This window comes from Rhipicephalus microplus, chromosome X (assembly GCF_043290135.1).
Source record: "Rhipicephalus microplus isolate Deutch F79 chromosome X, USDA_Rmic, whole genome shotgun sequence".
Taxonomy (NCBI): domain Eukaryota; kingdom Metazoa; phylum Arthropoda; class Arachnida; order Ixodida; family Ixodidae; genus Rhipicephalus; species Rhipicephalus microplus.
Genome location: NC_134710.1, coordinates 345,564,811 through 345,582,167, shown reverse-complemented (window position 1 = coordinate 345,582,167; position 17,357 = coordinate 345,564,811). Strand labels below are relative to the sequence as shown.

The 17,357-nt window shown below is 43.1% G+C and overlaps 1 pseudogene; it reads left to right on the top strand.

Moving 5' to 3' along the window:
• The first annotated feature begins 8,168 nt into the window (after positions 1-8,168).
• On the top strand, positions 8,169-15,543 carry LOC142776327 (CCR4-NOT transcription complex subunit 7 pseudogene; annotated as a pseudogene).
• Positions 15,544-17,357: the final 1,814 nt, after the last annotated feature.

Sequence of the window (17,357 nt, the reverse complement as noted above, 5' to 3'; positions counted from 1 at the left end):
TACCTAATGAACCTCGTGATTTTATACAGAATGCATCCATGCATTCTCGAGTAGTAGTGTCCCTGGTTCTGCCAACAGTCCGAACCATATCCAGGTATGGCTCACACTTATGAGAATCGCAATGAGTCAGCAAATGTGCCCCATCTTTATCTTTTAACGAAAGCTCATGTTTGTGTGCATGCTCATTCACGCATATTCTTGCCCGGCCAACATTCATCTTTTGCCGTAGGGTAGTCGCAATTCATAAACGACCAGGTTGACACATTTTGTGCATGACTTGGCGTGCCTCTTGCCGTACCAACCTTTGTTGCTTCCATTAGGTAGTATACATGAGAAAGCTGAGATGATTTTTGTGGCACAGAAAAAAGAATCGCATGCCATCTCTGTTTGCAACTATTTTTAGGTCGTGTGCAGCTCGGTGCATACACGGTACAACCTCAGGTCTCACTGTTCTGCTCTCTTGGTCTACCCCAGTACCGTAGTGTTCTCTCATGATAGTCTGGTGGAGCAACTCAGCTACAGCGTTAAGGAACATGCAAAGAAACCAACCACAGACGACCAATTCAATATGTTTTGAAAAGTTTTCTGCATAACGTGTGAGCACGACACTGCACATGCATAGCCTGGGCATTGTAGAGCTGTGGCCCTTTTCACAGTTTTGGAATGCATCAACTTGTATGGAAGCGATTCTTTTGCACACCTAAACAAAAAAGCCAACAGCCGTGACGGCTCTGCAAGGTAATGCGCTAAGCCGAAAACTGCAAAGAGCCACAAGCCTTCAACTCATGTGTAAACACCAATCCTTTTTCAGTCTGCAAAAGCCTGCTAGAACATTGTTAACAATGGGCTAATGTGTGACGGTTGATAGTTGTTTCGAAATAATAAAAAATTTATCATCACACGCAAGAACTTTCAAAACCTCCCACTAAACAAAATGTTTGTGTAATGTAACAAAACAAGTTACGGTCAAACATAAAAATTTGCACAACACAAGAGCAACATATGAGCCTACGAAAATGCCTCGTCTTTGAATATAAAATCGCTAATAAAGTTGACCTTAACACAAAACTTGAGGAGGGCCATAAAAGCTTATATTGCTATGCCCGCAGCATTCCTGAAGGAAACCGCACCACTCTCGTCTATGAAACTTCCTATGTAGAAAAACAATTCACTGTGCAGGACAGAGTAAAATAGGTCCTCAACTTCAACCAAGAACAAGTACTCATCGATGGATTCTTTGAAGAAAGTGGATGATGCAAGGGAAATTCTCAGTTTAAAATGAGTCTCTCCTGACGACCGAGTCTAGCCGCTTCATTAAAAACTGACTAATACATTCTGCCAGATAACTCAATCACTCACAATTGTACTGAATGAAACACTCGGCTTATGCATCTTGGCCATAAAAAACACAGAAAGGGTGTTCTTTTTGCTAGCTGCAGTATGCGATAGACTCTGCTAGTTGTGTAAGTTTCAAGTTTTTACTCAGAGCCACTGCCTTGCTTTTCAAAATTCTGGTTTTGATGACTTTTAACTTGATGAAGTTCATGTAGACTGCTTGTCCTGCCACGAAGTTGCACAAATCTACATACATTGCAACGGAGCCACTACTTTTATCCACTTAAAATGGACACAAAGTTTTGCACTTGAAGAATAACAACACCCACCAATGTATGCTCCTGACGAAGAGGGTTTTTTCCCTGCTCTTGCTAGAGCTTAGATACTGTCTTGTGAGCAATAGCCCTAACTGCGGCATCGATGTTAGCCGACTTGTTGATGCAATACCAGTAATTAGTGAGCCAGCAACAGAGGTTCGTGGCTAAGTTTTGGGCCTTTGTTGAGTACATAGCGTAATGTTTCTGCAATGTCAACGTTTCCCAACCCAGTGAGGCCTTGCCAGGTCGTGCTAACCGGCTTCTTCAGTATGAAGCAAAAAGCATGCCTCACCTTCAGGTTCCACTTTGCCTGGGTGATGTAGGCTGCCGAACGCTTGGCATCGCCAAACTTCTTCAGTGCCAGCCACTCCAGGTCCAAACTGAAGCAAAGTGCAAAGAGCAGGTAAAGAAAGCACACCTGCTGCCACAAATCATGATTTTGTATACTTTCGTAACATGACCAAATGTAGGTGTGACTTCCCCAAAAAAAGAGCATGGCCTTTCAGGGAAGTCATGCCTTCATTTGGTTGTGTTAGTAAGTATGTAAAATTTTCAAATTCGAATTGTGAAGGCAGGTGGGCTTATTTTTTTACCTCCTTCATGCAATGTGCTTTAGTTTAGAACTGGAGTGGCTGGTGTTAAAGAAGTTTTGCAGTGCCAACCGTATCATAATTGACCAGGCACAATAACAACTGCCTAGTCAGGCATGCGTTATCAGTTGAAACGCGTCTTCTTTCAGAATTCACATGCTGAAAGCGCCCTGAGGAACCATGCATCTTTGGTTAAACAGGCACACCTTTCAACATGGTCACTCTTGTGCAAAGCAGCCCAGCATGTCTATTAGGTCACGCGGGTTCTTCGGCACACCACGTCAGAGCCCACAACTTCCACAAGGTACCACAGATCAAGCATGGCTGCAGATGCACTATACAGAGTCAGAGTCATGGCTGTATATGGTTCTGCTAAATGTTCCAGATATGTTTCAACGTTGCTAGAAACCTGTTGAAAAGCAGTTGGTAGTAACTCTACAATACGTAAGCAGTAGCACTGCAATGCGAGTTGAATAACTTGTTGGTATTGAAACCAATCTGTGATGTGCAACAGCTCGATAACACATGCTCTTCTTGTATATCAGCCTTTTTTTATGTCCAATGCTATACGAAGGCTTCCCCCATTTACCTACAATTTTCCCAACCCTGTGCAAGCTTATTCGATCTTATGCGTGCAAATTTTTAATTCATCATCCTATCAAGTCCTCTGCTTTTTTCAGCAATATTTTCTATCTTTTCGTAGCCACACAATCTCTCTGATTGGTCTTTCCCTCACATTGCTCGACCCGCCTAGATCCAATCTTTTTTTTTCTTATGTCTGCTAGAATGTCATCTACTAGCCCTGTTTGTTCTTCATTCAGCTCTGCTTTTTTAATATCCCTATGTTATGCTAACCATTCTCTGTTTCTATTTTGCATAGCTCTTGATCTGTTCTAGACTTTTTTTTCTTCTCTTTTTTTTTTACTATCATTCAAATTTTTGCACCATATGTTAGTACTCGCAGCATATAATAGTTGACCACTTTCTGCTTTAGGGATAGTTGTAAATTGCCTCTTGTCATTTGGGAATGTCTGCCATCAAAGCTTGAGCCCATCCATATTGTTCGGTGAATTTTCTTTTGATGAATTGCGTGTCCAGTGAATTTCTGACTTAAATACAAATAGATTGTAGGGATTTTAGTGTGCCGTTGCAAACTCTTGCCCTCTTGTTTTGTCTCTTAACATTAGATCCTTGTCTTTTACTTATTTATCTGTAACCCTACTTAAACACTTTCTCAGTTTAGACCCTCAGCTCATTGTAGTTCATGGGCACCACTGCTGAAAAGCAAAACATCATTTGTAAAGTGTAAGTACCGAGATATTCCTTGTCAATGTTTATTCATGTTTCTTATCAACATGGTGGCTCAAATACTTCTGCTGAGCAAGCTGCAAATATTGCTCAGATATCGCCTCCTTGCCAGATCCACTTCAGAAATAAAATTTTTTCTGCTCTGCGACAGCTCCTCCCCCATAAAGGGGCTTTTCTAGTCGCCCCTCGAGACCTTAATAAAGTTCACTGTCTGTATGTCTGCTGTGGACTCTTTGTTGATGTTGGCTAGGGTATTCATGCATGCATTATGCACTAGCTACTCTAAAACTGCTGGTATCTGTACCGAGTCGAATGCCTTTTATTAGTCTTTGCAAGCTAAGTAAATGGATGTGTTTCGTTTGGCAATTTTTACAGTTTGACAGTGCATGTCTATGATCCACAGTGGGACATCTGTTGATCTGTGTATAATTCTTTAAATCTTTCATATTTCTTTTTTTCTGTATTTGTTTAGTATTCACATTTTTACAGTTAGGTTGTACATTTGATTCGCCAGTACGTGAGGCATTGTGCAGAAAGTGTCACAACCTTGTTAAACAGGAGATCTCCTTCATCTTTGATCGGGTCAACAATTTCGCTGCATGATTTTTCGTGGGTGATGTTTTGTAGGGCTCTATTCCATTCTCTCAGGGTAGGGTATCCAACGAGATTTGTTCCTGCTAGGCTTCTGATTTTATGTTCCTTTCTTTCTAACTCTGTTTATACTTACTCATAGAATTTAAGTGTTTTGTTAAACTTTGGCTTCTTTCTCTGTTAGGTGGCTTATTCATGAGCTGTAGTAAAAGTCTTCTGCCACCTTACTATAGATGTTGAGACTTCTTATTATGTTACTCTATCTGTTGGAGTGTGCATTCGTAATTAGTTTCCTGTTGTCATGCTCCATCCTTTCTTTCAATTTTCCATTCATTTCTTTGGTGCTATAAATTCCCATGTCGGCAATTTTCGTTTTGTTAATCAGCCAATTTAGCTCAGTTAATTCAACTTTAGATCTTGAGTGGGTAGCTTTTGTAGATTTTTTTCGTTTTTTGTGATTTGGGAGAGTTTGCTTACTTCTTGCCCTGGTGCTTTAACCAACTGCAGTTTCATTTATAGAATCAGTGTAGTTATGGTTTTGTTTATTTCCTCTATGTCATGATTTTTCTCTTGTTCTAAGACCTCGCATACGCGTGTTCTAAGGCAGTGCTGAAAATGGGCGTGACTGTGGCTCTGCTCCATATTCAAAGGAGCCTTGCAATTTCTCTGCAAGTTATAATGTTAAAAATAATAAAAATGGTATTTTTGGGTGCCTTAAAGTTCCGCATTCAATTTTGGTGGGCTTACTAATGATGATGACTATAGAGTTCAAGCATGTGAAGAGATCGTTTTGGTAAAACATATAAAATGAATAATTAAAGACGAAAACGTAATAATTGTATAGTTTGTATAGAAACGAATTATATAGTTTGTAAAAAACCCAGACGCGTGCCAGATGATGATGATGATCCATGATACTCTGGCGCACACCCACAAAGGGGGATCGGCCAAGAACCGGATGGCAGGATCTTAACTAAAAGGCTAATGGTTTTTCAAACACAACGTAATTTTGGGCTGAAAAAAAATATATAAAGAAAGCCGAAAATCGAGAAAGGAGTATATCTGAGCAGGGAGCGATGCAGTCCATCAGATGTGCTTTGAGACAGAGGTAATGGTGGGTCTAAAATGATATATATATATATATATATATATATATATATATATATATATATATATATATATATATGCAGATTAACTTGGCAATCGCTTTGTTTCAATTATGTATTCAAATACCACAGAGCAGACGTCCCTGTGGCTATAACCGAATTTAATGCTGCCAAATGACAAAATTACTGCCACATTTATTTCTAATCCCAATTTTCTAAGTGGAGCTACCAGGTATCTTATCCGCTGATGAGAATATCGGCGACAGAACAAAAAGAAGTGATCTATCGTTTCCATTTCTTCGCAAGTCTGACATAAAGGTGACGCCTTTAGACCAACTTTATGCAAAAAATATTTCAGTTGCGGAATTCTGCAACGCAATCTTGTAAAAGTAACTTCCAAGTGCCGTGTTGCACACCACTGTCTATTCCAGCGGCATCTTAGATGTGCGAAATATCGATATTTATCCAATGAGTAGGAGTCGTATTCATTCAAACAGAGGTTACTAATCCTTATTGCTGCCGCGTAAGCCGTATCAGGGAAAATCGGGATAAGGGGACCGCTAAGAGATACTGTGGCTTGTGCATCCGCCATCTCATTGAGATATATGCCACGATGGCCTGGTACATGTAAGAGCAGCAGTTTTTTCAAGTTTGTCGGTATGAGTTGTCGGAACATGCGCATAAGTGTTAAAAGACGTGCAATCATCTCGCGCTTGCTGCGTCGTCGTCGTCGGTAGTGCCCGAATGCCGTGTGCTTTGTCGCTGAAAGTCAAGCTGCTCATCAACGTCCGTGAAGATATGGTTACCGTCGACCGTTTCAAATTAAAACTGAGTACTTGGGTATACCGACGCTTCGACAACGTCTCATAATAAATTCACTTCCGTCTGCCATACTCGCCGCGTGCATTTCGCGTCTCAGTAGTGTGCTTCTGGCCACATTAACACGTCACTACTTCCTCGCTCGAAGGGGGGCCCTGCAGCGCGCCAGTACGTGCCAGAAGAATCAGGCGCTAAGAAGACGACGACGCACCAAGCATGCACGAAATGGTTGCGCCTGTTCTGGATCGCGTATGCCAAAATAGATTCCGACAAAATATATATAATGTGTGACATAACATCGACAACGTCTGTCTGCCTGTTCCCACAGAGCGAAACTGGGTCCTAAATGGCACCGTTGAACTCGCCGAGATGATAAGGTGGACGTACGTATAGATGCATGGACGGACACCCGGATGGATGGACGGACGGGAAGATACAGAGTTGAGTACAAGGGTCGACGGACAGACAGACAGATATGGTCGGACGAACAGAGTACGGCCTTGTTTTCAAAGCATATAAAGCATACGCGTGCTATGAATGCTGCAAATGCGGTATATACCACAAATGTTTTCGGTCCGACGGAAAGCTAGCTACGACGACGGCGGCGACAGTGGACATCGTGAGAGCTTATGCAGATTCGCTTTTAAAAATTGAAGCATCACATGTGTATTAGTCGTTTCCGCTACGGTTGCTGAACGACATTTTGATGCTTGCCGTATTTTCGACAGTACTTTCTCGAAATGTAAAATGCCGCCATAGTTTAAATAGACATTCAAAAAGAGCACACGAAGATCAATATGTCAGTCACATAAAACAGGAGCCTCGGAACCTGCGTGCGAATCACAACGGGTTTAAGATTTAGCTATAAACAGTGAACTACAGAGTTCTCACGTCGGCAAACACATCACTGCTGATGGTGGGGAATTTTGTTTGTATGCTGTGTCAAAAAATAATAAATAAACACATAGGTATAACACTGGCTAGAAATGAAACTGAATGGTGGTGTTTTTAGCACTCGGCGACTTAAAACGGCTGTGAACCACTCAACCGCAGCCAGCAGTCCAGCGGCTGCTCAGGCAGTGAGGGCTATTCTCTCTGTAACACCTTTAGGCGAGACACATATGGTTACTTGTGTTAATATGGGCTTACAAACCTATAACTAGCAACATCTGCGAATGATACAGCGTTTGCGAAGGCAAGTCCAGTACAAAGTGTCTTTACTCATGATTAAGAGGCTGCAAATCTGCGCGCTGGCAGTGCGCGCATTGAAGATTTGAATCAGTAAGGGCGACCGCTGTAGCAGATGATGCGCTTGTCTCCAACCTGAACGAAGCAAGCACATCGAGGACTGTAGCTTGCCTTATCCCACTCTGCTGTGAAGGCGCGCTCGGCATATCTCCACACTTGCGCGAACGAAGAGGACGTTTTTTTTTTTTTCCATGTGCATTCGTTTATTCTAAAACGAGACTCAGGCGCCCGCAGCAGGATGCCAAAGCATTTGGATGTTTATGAACCATCACGACGACGATGACGCCAACACAACATTTTCGCTGCCAGTGTTCTCGTTCTTTACTGCACTTATTCAAATGTAACGCGAGTTTCTGTCGAACGTATTGCTACCTAATGTCGACCCTCACGCGCTACAATTGAATACCGAAATTCATTTTTTCCTCTCGCGCGTAATTAAAAATTCCTCGCATTGCAACAAAGTATATACTGTATATTGTCGTACCAACAAAGACTTGAACAAAAGCCCGAAATTTATGGCCAAATAGCAGGACTTAGCCGCAAAATAGAAGAGGACAACGGATGGTGTAGACAGAAATCTTTTTCGAGGTGCGGCAAGCGATGCGTGGACCTGGTGCGCAACCCCTGAGGTACACCACTGGGATTGGGTACAGCTCATGCGGCCCTAGTTCCCTGCAGATGAAGTCTTACTGCCTGTAGAGTTCTAGCCAGCAGGTAGAGTTTACACACGCAAAATAGCCTAGTAGCTATGATTTTTATCGTGGGGGGGGGGGGGGGGGGGGTACTTGTTGAAGCCTTTGAAAACACCCATTTTTAATAATTGCCCTAAAGAAACACCCCGTCCCCCCCGCCCATCCAAATATGGGGTGTGGAAACATCACCGTCCTGGCTACAGGCGTGCACAGGATACTTTAATCAACTAGAGACAACCGCGAAACTATACAAAATACACTAAATTTAAAATACAATTCCAGTTTCGCGCGACAAAACATAGAAGCAGATCATTGATTCTATGTAAGATTTGTTTGTAATTCTTTATATAGTGCAGCCCGTTCGCGCTCCCTTGTCCAATTTTCTTTTTTTAAAGCTACAAAAAAAACATTAAGTTCTGCGCTCAGAATTAAAAGTGAAAAATAAACACCTTCGCCGACTGCTTTCATTTAGTCTTACAATATGGTTATTGTTTGAAAGAGCTGCGAAAACGAAACCGCCCGTCCATTAGCGCCACTAATACTTACCAGACGTTTTCATAATAAAGTGATGACAAACTACTCTTTTTTTTTCTTTACAACAGTCAGCAAGGACAACTAGTGAAAATCAGGAAAATTTGGCAGATAAAGTAAAAAAATGAAATATTTTGTTTTCGCGCCAGGTAACCAGCTCGAAGTTTGTAAGAAGTCTCCCTCTAGAAGGCTAACTGAAGAGGAAGAAACGCCATTCGCATCTTCCACGCAGTAAGTAGCAGCAAGTAGCTCGAACACGCAAGTAGCTGGTCGTGCTTGCTCTGGGGTTTTGGCCTAAGTTTGTGTAGTGGCTGTGGTTTCTTTGTCTTTATTAGGTGTTCCTATAGTGCTTTTACAGCTAAGTAAGCGCTTTTAGCGCTAGAAAGTTCACTTAGATGCAGTTTTCTTCACCTGGACCAGGGGCTTGCCCCTGGTCTGCTTCACTTCCGCCACAGGATATACCAGTGGATCAGTTTCTACGCAACGGCATTCCCGCAGTTCCTGTGGCCCTCGTCCCTAGCAACGACGGCTTCATTCGGATGAAGAATCCGAAAGTGATCCAGGCGGAGCTTAGAGCTGTGACGTCTCACTTTCACAGCATCACAGAGGTCCGCCAGTTCGGCAGAGGTGGTGTTCTATGTTTTTCATCTGATCAGCTCTGTATCCAAGACCTATTGAAGTGCTCGAGTTTCGCGACCAATCCGGTGAGCGCCTTTATTCCCCCGCATCTGGCATGTGTGAAAGGTATTGTTCGCGGTGTCGATGTTAACTTGACCCCGTCTGAGGTATTAGAGATGTTTGCCATGACTGGTGCTATTTCCGTTTATAGGTGTGCACGACTAGTAGAGAAGCAGAAGACGCCGACTGAGTCGGTAATTGTAACCTTTGCTGGAGTGAATCTCCCAAGCGAAATCAAGGCATGGCCACTAATATACAGAGTGGAACCGCTATCACCGCGACCACTCCAGTGTACGAAGTGCTGGCGATACGGTCACACTATTAAAGGATGCAGGTCAGAACTCAGATGCCGAGTGTGTGGTGACAACCACGAAACAAATTACTGCAAAGCTAAAGAAGAGAAATGTTGTCTCTGCAACGAACAACACTGTGCAGATAATCCTGATTGTTCAGCAAAGGCTCGAGAAATGCAAATTCTTGAAATTATAGGGCGTAGGCGCTGTTCTCGACGAGAAGCCCTAGCGGAAATACAGACTAGAACTCAGGGGTATGCCAGTGTTGCAGCACGACATCTCTCGGAAATAAATGGGTCGATTTCTCTGAATATAGCGGAGGCCATAGAAAAGGCTCTAGAAAAAGCCATGGAACGACTGACTTCTAACCTTTGCGATTCTCTATCTCAAATTTTGGCTAACCAGATGACTCGCATATTTGGTACAGCGGGAGAGTCAGGCCTAGTATCCCAACATGTTGAGAGTTCACGACCAATAGATAACGGTGAATCTGAAACTGCACCATCGTATTATCAGCCCGCAGGAGCCTCTGCAATAGGCGTCCACAGCCAAAATGAGGAATTTGAAACCGCACCATCGTATTCTCCGTCTACAGCACCCTCTGCAGTAGATATACAGAGTGTAAGTGAAGACAAAGCTGCATATACAATAGATTCCGATGACATGGATTTGGACCCTAGGTCCCTGAAGAGATCTAGATCCCCTGTGTCAAGGAAAACTAACTCACCGAAACAAACAAAGAACAAAAAGTATCTGAAAGAAAAGGAGAGCCTTTCAAAGAGGGATTTCTTGAAAGAAAGCATTCTAGAGAAAGCTATAGCGGAAGCAGCTCTTTCGAAACCATAGGGTCGCTTAAGATTCTCCATTGGAATTGCCGATCAATCCATTCTGCATCTACGGATTTGGTATACTTGACTTCTAAATTCGCTCCTGATATTATAGCATTACAAGAGACATGGCTATCTGTACATAATTTGTTCCATTTAAATAACTTCCAATCTTTTCGATTAGACCGTCCATCGAGAGGTGGGGGTCTAGCTCTCTTTATTAGTAATAGAATTAGTATGAAAGTCAAATGCTCATACAAACATATGTCGCCAGAATGCGAAATTTTGGCAGTAGACATTACACTGCCCAACTGCACTCCTTTCACTTTAGTTAATATGTATTTTCCGGATGGAGTTCAAGACACACGAAGCTTGCATCTAGCTACAAAATCGTGGTGCAAAGACAAAGTTTTAGTTGGAGACTTTAATTCCCAACACACGAGTTGGGGTTTTAGAACTGATCTTAGTGGGAAACGCTTGTGGGAGTGGACAATGGACAATGACCTGACGTGCCTCAACGTCAGAACCCCCACATTTATTCGTAATCACTCCAGGTCGGCCTTAGATTTAAGTTTTGTCAGTTCAGCCATTAGTACTTCTTCTTGGAAAGCGCTGGACTGTGGCACCAACAGTGACCACTTACCGATAAGTTTTGAAATTTCTTGTCCGTTAATTCCATCTTGTTCAAATGTAAGAGTATTTGTAAATTACACTAAATTTAGGAATGACCTGAAGTCAGCACTGGCTTTTCACTCGGAAGAGAGCGATGATAAAAAAGCACTGAAAATAAACGCAGTCATTAAACGATCCTACAAAAGAGCCGAATTTACCGTTGAATCCACAAAAAGAGTATATAGCCGTTGGTGGAATGATGAATGTACAAGAGAGCACCGAAGACGTCAGGCAGCTTGGAAGCAGCTCTTACATAATCAATCCCCACAAAACTGGGCCGATTATAAATTCATTGCTGCGGGCTTTAAAAGAACGGTAGCTCAGGCTAAACAAGATTATGACAGAAGACATTATGAATACCTGTCGAAGCCTAAACATATGAAAGCACTGTTCCGATATATGAGAGCTCGGAAAATCTTGCCATCACCAGTTAATGTAGCTTGTGATAATCTGTCGGCACAAGAAATGACCACCACCTTAGAGGCTATCGGTAAAGGTCTGGAAAGCAGATTCACTTCAGTAGTGCCAAACAACTGGCACAAGTCTACGACAAAGTCTGTCTTTGAAGAAGTGACACAGACTGAAGTATCCAACGTGATTAAACATTTACCCTGTGCATCTCCTGGCCCAGATGGAATCACAGTACCCATGATTAAAATTCTGTTCAATTTATTGCCTCGAGACGTCGCCAATGTTATTAACTACTCCTTAAAAAACTCATGGGTGCCGCAGGATTGGAGGATAGCAAAGGTGATTCCTATACTAAAAAAGCCGGGTGGAGGATTAACAGTCGATAATATCAGACCAATCTCTTTAACATCTAACATGGTCAAACTAGTTGAGAGGGTCCTACATAGCCGAGTAAGTATCTGGATGGCAGACAATTTAGTAATAAAACCGAACCAAATCGGCTTTCGTAGTGATTTCTCAATTTGGTGTGCCCATGCTGATTTAGAGAGCCGAATACAGCTAGCGCGTAAAAGAAGGCAATACGCTGCTTTAGTAACGCTTGACATAGCCAAGGCGTATGACAGTGTGGAGCACTTCATATTGTTAAATACGCTAGAGAGATTGAACTTCCCACAATATTTTATTGAGTGGGTGGCAGAATTCTTAAAATCAAGAGAATTCTACTGCGTCAAGGATGGATGTTCCTCATCTAGATTTAAACAAACGCGCGGAGTTCCCCAAGGAGCAGTCTTATCTCCAATATTATTTAATGCTTTAATGAGCACAATTCCAACAGATCAAGAAGTTACTGTCTACATTTATGCTGATGACATCGCACTCTTTGCTGCTGACTGTGGTATTTACTCATTACAACTTAGATTACAAAGATATATTACCATGTTGGAAATTTGGTTGCAGTCGATTTCGTTATCGTTAAATGTCATCAAAAGCGCGCTCATGGCGTTTCCGCTTGCAGAACCAATTTCAATTTCAATTCTATATAAACAGGAACCCATCCAGCAAGTGGACTCTATAAAATATTTGGGAATCATTTATAATGACAAACTTAACTGGAGTCCACACATAGAGTATATAACTACCAAAGCACAGCGGGCTTCAGGCTTACTACACAAGCTAAGTAACCGGAAATATGGGTTACGGAGGCACACCTTGATAACGTTGTACAAGATGTACATGCGCCCCATCATGGAATTCGGCTGCATATTATTCTCGGGTGGCCCTGCTTATAAAACGAAACCTCTAGTTGCCTTGGAGCGAGAAGCACTGCGAATGTGTCTGGGACTCCCTAGATTTGTGGCTATCAACGTACTGTACCAGGAAGCGCGCCTGCCTACACTGCTTTGTCGATTTCGAATTTTGACCGTACAAGCATTTTTAAAATTTTATAGCTTACCGGCAAGAAGATCTCAATATGCTTTTATCGCAAACCCAGACGCCTTCTTCCTTGCTCATTGGCCACGGTTTCACACACCTCAGATAATGTTTGTACAAAAAAATCTACAAAGTATAAATGTGAACATTAGAAATGTAATTGAGACTAATGACTCGAATTGTCATGTTATTATTGAGTATGATGATATATTCCCGCAAAACGCCAAATTACAATCCCTCAAATTTTTAAATAGCATATTATTAGATTACTTAGAGCATGCAAAAACTAAAAATATAATAGCCACAGATGCTTCCGTAAATAATCAAAAGGCAGGTGTAGGCATTGCCTCTGATTTGCTTGACTGGTCCTTTTCAGTGAGACTGCCTGATTTTACTCCAGTTTTTGAAGCGGAGCTCTTGGCGATTATTTTAGCTCTTCGAAAACTTCCATCAAATCAAAACAATGCAGTAATAATGATGGATTCTCTTTCAGTTTGTGCAGCTCTGACAGCTTCAGAGAACTCTCGAATTCTAAGCACATTCAAAACATTAGTACCGCCGCAGTTGAGACTCCTGAGATTACTATGGGTTCCGGGTCACTGTGGATTAAGATTAAATGAATTGGCCGATTCCTTAGCTCGAGCCGCACTTGATGGGCCAGTTTTGTCCATACTGCCAGATGTAGAATATATCACGGCTATAAGATATCGAAAATCGGCAATCTCCACTGATACGATAGAAAAAGTAATTACATGGACAGACTATAACCACCTCATGTTTCCATGGCAACCCCACTGGAGTCAGTCCAGAAAGATCGAAGTCTTAATCACTAAATTTCGATGTCGTGTCCCCCCCCCTAAACCTATATCTACACAGAGCTGGTCAGACAACATCACCCCTCTGCGCATTCTGCGGAGAAATGGAATCACTAGATCATTATTTTTTGTATTGTCGCCGCTACGAAATACTTAGGAAAAGGTTACTAGTTGTGCCATTTCGGAAAATAGGCCTTACATTGACGGCGGAAACGGCGCTAAGCTTTGGCGCCTCAGCTTTGGGACATTGCCACAGGGATGCTTTCAATGCCGTTTGCGATTATATTCAGGCAACCAAGCGTATACCTTTGTGATCTTCAATCAAAAACAAAAAAAAATTATTTATTACTCCCAAGGGCAGAGTGAAGTAAACGCAGCTAAGTGGTAAACATAACACCTCAAATCTCAAAATTGCTCAACTTGATTTTTTTTTTCGTTTGCTTTTTTATGTTGTTTTTATTTTTACATTAGTCTTATTATAATACCAATTCATTACACATAGTTAAAATGATTACAGATAAACTGCACTACACTTTCTTGGCCAATCCCCCTGAGTGGGTATGAGCCAACCTCCCAGGGAAACAAAACAAAACAAAAATCTTCCACGTTGGCGATTAGGATTCAATGCCTTCGTGCGTGTGCACCGTGTGTGGTCTCAGCGAAGCGTTCAGTGAGCTGAGATTGAGGCCTATAGAAGCTCCAGCAGCTCCAATATCAGGCAAAGCACTCTGTCCATAGATGACGATCCCAACGAAATCCGCGATGTTTGGGCCTGCAATCAAGGAAGAGTTCTGCACCATGAGTGAGTTTGAGGCCTATAGAAGCTCCAGCAGCTCCAATAATAGGCCAAGCACTCAGTCCATAGATGACGATCCCTACGAAATCCGCGATGTTTGGGCCTGCAATCCAGGAAGAGTTCTGCACCATGAGTGAGTTTGAGGCCTATAGAAGCTCCAGCAGCTCCAATAACAGGCCAAGCACTCCGTCCATAGATGACGATAACTACGAAATCCGCGATGTTTGGGCCTGCAATCGAGGAAGAGTTCTGCACCATCAGGCGCCTGGTCCAAAGGTACAACTACATCGCAATGGATACTGAGTTCCCTGGCGTCATAGCGCAGCACGTACGAAAGTTCAAGAGCCTCATCGACTATCAATATCAAGCGCTGCGTTGCAACGTGGACTCTCTCAAGATTATCCAGGCGGGTCTGAGTTTTTTTGACAAGAACGGCAACCAGCCGGAAGGCCTTTCCACCTGGCAATTCAACTTCAAGTTCTGCTTGTCGAAAGACGTTTTCGCGCAAGACTGGACCAACTTCCTGGTGAGGGCTGGTGTAATGTTTCGCAGGCATGATGAGGAAGGCATTGAGGAGTTTGAGTTTGCCCAGTTACTTATGACTTCAGTACTTGTTCTCTCTGACGAAGTTAAGTGGCTCACTTTTCACACTGCCCACGACTTCGGTTACAGGATGAAGACACTGACCGGAGGGAGCCTGCCCATAGCTGAGGCAGATTTCTTTGAGACGCCAAAGTTGTATTTTCCATCTATTTACGATGTCAAGTACCTAATAAAGGGTTGCAGAAACCTCAGAGGAGGCTTGCAGGAAGTGGCTGTGCAGCTCCAGATACGGCAGTCAAACATTCCAGGTTCACGCAAATCGAGGTCTTCCCGTCTCCAGGAACATCGTGAACTATCTTATAGAGGCCTGCTCTTACTAGACTATCGCTCGTGGTGCATACCCACAAACGGTACTTACCTTTGCAAACCTTTTCGTTCTCGTTACGAATAGATATATTTTGTTTTGCTACATGTTCCATCAGCTGATGTTTTCATATGTACTTTTGTCACCTTGTTATTAAAACTTTTCCCTGCTGTGTACTTCGTATGTCATCCCACTGTCGTTACACATGCCATGTTTTTGATTGCTCCTTAGTTTTCTATTCTGTCTATAGATAATAAGGCCAAGCTTGAACACTGCAAGCGTTTAAACATTGGCAGTGTGAATGATCTTACGTGAATGAATTTCATTTCGGCTTCAAGCAGCGTTCGTCGGGCTTTATCTGCCATCATAAACTTTGTTAAAAAAGTATACCTTCCTGCTTCGGCGCAGCTCTCTCTCGGACTCTCTTCGATTTTGTCATATGCAGAGAGAGCGAGACAAGCACAGAAATTTTTTGGCGGGGGAGGGAGGGGGCGGCTTTGCGAGCGCGCCGCGAGATGGCGCAGCATGTACAGCAAAATTAAAGTAACGTATCTTAATCTTAAAAATATCGTTGTTCAGCTAGTTTGTAACTCGTCATTTTGTAAGTAATTCACCGAAACTCGGCATCATTAAAATTGCTTATACATTGACACATGCTACCACTCACAAATTTGTGTTGCGGCGTACTTTTATTGAGTGGTAGCGTGCGTGCATGAGTGAGTGTTTCTATAGGCACACCAAGTTGTTTATGTATATGTTCCCTTTAGGGAACACCCCGAGGCGGTGGTATAGTGGCTAAAGTACGCGGCTGCTGACCCGCAGGTCGCGGGGTTGAAACCCGGCTGCGGTGGCTGCATTTCCGATGGAGGTGGAAATGTTGTAGGCCCGTGTGCTCAGATTTGGGTGCACGTTAAAGAACCCCAGGTTGTTGAAATTTCCGGGGCCCTCCACTACAGCGTCTTTGGTACTCATATGGTTGCTTTGGGACGGTAAACACCACATATCAATCAAATCCCTTTGGCTAACCTGAGTTGCCCAGTTTCCCCATGCCGCTCTTTCGCGATTCTTTACAGCTGCGAAGAAGCCAACTTGTCGATCACTCGTTTCTGGGCACCGCCGGTCCGCAGGTGCGCTCGCGTTTCGAGCTCATTTCGATTAAAAAAGAAGCGTATTACGAATAAATTTTCAGGAGCCCTTACCTTATCGGGAGAATAGAGGTTTTTAGCAAGCTATACGGAAAAACGGTACGGAAATACGACACGGTACCGTTCCGTATGCGCGTACGATGCTCGCGCATGCGCATTTGTCATTTGGTTCCGTATTGCCACCATTCCGTAACATGTTTCCGTACTTTGCTAAAAACCTCTATTGAGTACAAGTTCTCGGTGGAAGTGAGACGGCTGATTGATTACGTGCGTGGTTAGAGGGCGCGCTTACGCGCTGTTGGCATCCGGCCTAACGACTCGCGGTCTGCTCCGAAACTGGAGGTCCTGCATTTATGTGTAGGCAAGAATGTGGCAACGACTCGCTGTGATTAAACTTAGCTTGCTGCTTGGCGGCGACGCCAGCGGGTCATGCGTGGCACGGTGGACATGACTCTAAAAGTTCTCGGGCATTTTAATGCCATTAGCGTATAACTTTAGTCTTTATTTATTACGCAGCTTTAGAATACCGTTTGCAAGCGCTGCGGGCGTTGCGGGGCGAGGCGGGCGTGATAAGAGTTTTAGAATAGTGTTTGCCCTGCTGCAAACCGCAACGCACGATCGCATATTGACGGCTGGTTCATGTGAGCTGTAGTGTTGAATAACTCCCGCCTAGGCGTGATCACATTTGTGCAGACATACTTCCGAATGAGATTTAGGGTCTTACGCACTGTAGTGACAACACCACTGTGACACGGGTTCTTTTTGTTTGCTATGTCGTACCCTTTTATATTGCATTTAGGTGACGGCTGCATCGTATTTGATCCGATTAGTTTGGGCAGTTAGCA